Here is a 4,184-nt window from a genome sequence, read left to right as displayed (position 1 = left end):
CCCCCCCCCCCCCAACCAAAAAAAAAAAAAAAAAAGAGCAAGGACAACTCCTTCTCCCAAACCCGACCCACCTCCTTCCTCACTGACTGGCAATAAGTGCATGCCTTAATTTGCAAACATTATAAACGGACTATGGTTGGTACTTCCACCTTCGAGCAGCTGGAGATGTTAGATAACATATTGCTTGCAGACGTTAGAATCCAACTATTTTTTTTGTTCAAGAACGACAAGTTTATAAGGTTGGTTTTGCCACTGGAAGTCAGAATAACAGTTTTGATGTAGGCTAATTCAGAATACACAGAACATCTGTGACCATATGACTCGTTTTCCTTTTAAGTACTCATCCATGCTTCAAGCACTTGATTCCCACTACAGGAAAAGCAAACACTGCAATTATACTTTATGGTATTAATTGCTATTTTAAAATTCATTTTGCATTCAGACAGAAGCTTCATCTGGGCATTCCACTCCTGAGATAAACTTACTCAAAAGCCAGAGATTTTATTCAGTGAAGAGTGGAAGGGAATCAAGATAAACATTTTTATGCATAGGAAATTGTTGGGCTTTAAAGAGAGTTAGTGTGTTTTCTCTTTGCATTATATCTTCGGATAAGCTACTACATGAAAAACAGGATCCTTTCAGACAAAATTATACCCTAGACATTGAAATGTTCAGGCAACTGCACTTTTTTTTTTTTTTTTTAATTGGCAAACCTCTCAATCTTACTGACACTATAGCATTTCCTTTCAAACACATATGCAGCAATTCCATGAAGAAAAAGGTTTGCTGTACGAAACCCAATTTTCCTTGCAACACACTAAATCAGTCTCATTAAAAACAAACAAACAAACAGAAAACCCACAGAAGTTAACCAGAGCATGATCATTTTGCAGTCTGAGAACAAATGGCAAAGGAAGCCATGAACGTTACAGTGGCTGCATAAATCCTACTGTCAGAGAGCTGCCACAGACTTGTCAAAATCTCTACAAGTTCTGCGATAGATCCTCACTCTCCTGGACTTCCTCACGTTGATTTACCGAGCCAGAAAAGCTTGCTGACATGAGAACACTGAACTGCACATACACAATGTTTGCAAAGACAGCATAGCAAGAGGCATGATTTCCTCCGTCTTCGAGGTTAGCTTAATACGAGTGCCAGATGATACTGAATAAAAGTTAGCCCAATCTACGACAATTAGTAAACCTCTGCACGCAGCCCTGTGGCAGAAAATGGTCGTGGAGATTCAGCTCTTTATTATTTACTACATCTACAGTCCATGTGTCCACCCCTTCGGAGGACCAAGTGTTCATCTTGCGAATCCTGGAATTCGCGTGCTTTGCCACGGACCACTTAAAGCCTCTGCTTTAGTCGAACAATTTCCCATCCGCAACAACCAAAGACGCGTGCTGCACAGACCTCGGTACACGAGCGCAGGTTTACAAACTTCCAAAGCAGCAATTTGCTCAGGAGAGGGGAAGGGGAGCAAATTTCCCTCCGACCAAGCGGTCACGGTTAGCAAAGACACAGCCGGCTGTCCGCGGAGCTCAGCCCGGCACTCACCCGGCTCAGGGCTGTCAGGACATCGTAGTGCCAGCGGACAGAACGACACCGCCGCCTCGGCGGTCCGCGCTCGCAACGCTCCCCCGCCTGCAGCCACCCCAGGAAGCGCCTCCCTCGGGCAGGAGGGGCCGAGCTGTCGCAGGTACTTTCTCCGGCTCGAAGACGAGCCAAACTTTCCGTCACCCTCCTCGGGAACGGCGGCAGGGCTCGGGGCAGTGCTGACCCCCTGCCTCGCCCCGGACGGGGGACAGACGGGTTCCTAACGCCTCGCCCGCAGCTCCTACACGGGCTGGGCTGGGGGGAGCTAAACCGCCTTCTTCTCTTAAATCAGCGGTACGAAGCTGCCCGCTGCCGGCCGCTCAGAGCCGCCTGCACGGGGCTCCCAGTACTCACGCCGGGCCAGCTCCGAGAGAGGCTGCGGCAGCTCCTTCGTGCCGGCTTGCCCTGCTCTTCCCCCTTAGAAAAACTTTATCCGCCGTTTCTCGGCTCCCCGAGGAAGAGAGCGAACGAAGGAGCGGCGGACAGAGCCCTCGCCCTGCCGAGAAGGGGGCGGGGAAGGGCTCTGCCTGGGACCCTCTCTCTCCCCGCAGCCCCTCTGCGGGGACGGAGGTCGGTGCGGCGGGGAGGGGAGCCCGCGGCCTCAGCCCACCCTCGCGAACAAAGCCGCTGTAGCAACCGGGAAACCGAAGTTTTCTCGGTTGCCGGCCTCTTCTTTCAGCCTTGAAAATTTAAAATAATAATAGTAAGGCCAACAAACAAAAATCCCAATCCCGAAACACACCGCCAAGCCCACAAAACCAGAAGGCACCACCACAATCCCGCACTGGTGAGCGGAAACCGTGGGTTACGCCTCTGCACGGAGCTCCCGCACTGTGCCTGTAACAAAGACCCCGGCAGCTCATAGCCCCGCGCGGTGACCGCAGGCAGCGCGGATCCGGCCCCGCACGAAACCCCCCGCAGCTGAGGGCAGGGAGCGGAGCTGGGAGCCGGAGAAGGCGGACAGGAGCCCGAACACCGTGCATGCAAACGGTGCCGGTGGGCCGGGGAGCGCCGGCGCGTTCAGCAGCCTAGGGGTGGGGGAGAGGAAAAGAGGAAAAAAGGAAAAGAAAGACGAAACCACGAGATGCCTGGAAAGTGGCAAGGGCGAGCGCAACGCGTGCACTTGCGGGCGGCTCCTCGCCTAATGCCATCGGCGCTGCCGAGGCAGCCGCAGCCGCCGCCCGCCTTCCCCGCCGCTCTCGACCGGCCGGGCGAGGCGGGAGCCTTCCTTCCACGCAACCCAAAACATCGGATACGGACGGGGAGTACTGTACCTTTTCGGTGCATCTATCTGGGCAGCTAGAGGACAGAACTAGCTGATGGTGTGTCCCATTTAGTAATCCATTTAAGGGGATCTCTCTGGGAAACTGGAGCCACTCTCTCCTTTGCAATCCTTTGTCATTACTACATATGTGCTTCCCAGGGGATGGAATATTTAATATTTCTACTTTCTGAATTGCAAGTGCAATTTGTTCATTTCCAATGACGGGTGAAAAGAGGGAACAGGAGTGGAAAAAAAAAAAAAAAAGAAAAAAAAGAAAAAGAAAAAGAAAAAAAGCGTTCGCAACTCCTCTCCAAACCCAAATTCCACTACGACTCCACTCCAGTAAGTCCCCTTCAGCCGTGCCTCGGGAGGTAAGTCATTTCGGGGTCTTGTCCTGCTCCCTTTCTACCAAAAGTGTTCCCGGTGCGAAAGCTGCTCCAGGAAAACTCCGAGGCTGGCGGCGCTCGCCGTGCCGCGGCAAGAAGGCGCAGTCGCTGCTCGCCCCCAGGCTGCCGGGCATTGGACTGGAAGCCGCTCGCCCGTCGCCGCTACCCTGCCTCCGCCCGGCTCCCACTCCCAGCCCCTGGGACGCGGCTCCGGAGGCGGAGACAAAGCCCCGGACTGGATCGCACCGGGCGGCCGCGCCCCGCCCCGCCCCGCCCCGCGGGCACGTGCCCAGCCCTCCCGCCCCGCCGTGCCGCGGGCGGTGCCGCCGAAGGGGCGGCTGCGGTGCCGCGCCTCGCGGAAGCGATGTCCCCGCCGGCACCGTCGGTCGCAGCCGCCGCCGCTGCCGCCGTCTCCGATCGCTCTCTCGGTGTCCACGCCAACGCTGCCCGCCGCCGCGGGATGCCCGCGAGCGACTGGAGCATCTCGGCCTGGCGGTGTGGGCTCGGTTCTGGGCGGCCCGGCCGGGGACTCCCGCGGCGGGTTCCGGGAGGGGCGGCAGGGACGGCTCGGAGCCGTCCGGTGCTGTCCGGCAAAAAGCTCGGCAGCGCCCGGTGGTGGCGAGCGGCGGCAAATCCCCCCCTAGTCCCCGCGGGGACCGCGGCTGCAGCTGCCGCTGGCACCGATCTCGGCCGTCTTCATCTCTTCCTTTCCACCGTTCCTCCAGTCAAATCCCGCCCCGGCAGCCGCTCGCTGCGTTAATCCCCGTCTCGGAGCCGATCCAGCGAGAAGCAGGAGCGAGCGGCGCTAGTACGTTAATCCCCCACCCCGGCCCCGCGGCCGCGCACCAGCAGCAGGCTGTGGTCGTTCCAGCGCTCCGGCCGGGTCGCGCCTGGCTGCCACGCTCGGGTGTGGGTCCGACCCTCCCTCCCCTATC

The 4,184-nt window shown here is 56.9% G+C and overlaps 1 protein-coding gene across 5 annotated transcripts in view; it reads right to left on the bottom strand.

Moving 5' to 3' along the window:
* The window catches only part of SEMA6A (semaphorin 6A), a 114,321-nt gene extending 110,954 nt beyond the window's left edge, over window positions 1-3,367 (bottom strand). For 4 of the 5 annotated variants that reach the window (XM_042882799.1, XM_042882802.1, XM_042882803.1 and 1 more), the window contains exon 1: window positions 2,874-3,367. The gene's annotated coding sequence lies outside the window, so the exon portion shown is untranslated. Of the gene's footprint in view, window positions 1-1,560; window positions 1,734-2,873 lie in introns of those variants that run through there. The other variant, XM_042882800.1, reaches the window with a different exon arrangement.
* Window positions 3,368-4,184: the final 817 nt, after the last annotated feature.

Source organism: Lagopus leucura, unplaced genomic scaffold, assembly GCF_019238085.1.
Source record: "Lagopus leucura isolate 7727_CA_CO unplaced genomic scaffold, USGS_WTPT01 Super-Scaffold_100036, whole genome shotgun sequence".
Lineage (NCBI taxonomy): Eukaryota > Metazoa > Chordata > Aves > Galliformes > Phasianidae > Lagopus > Lagopus leucura.
The sequence above is the reverse complement of the archived record's forward strand: the minus strand, read 5'-3'. Positions and strand labels throughout refer to the sequence as shown.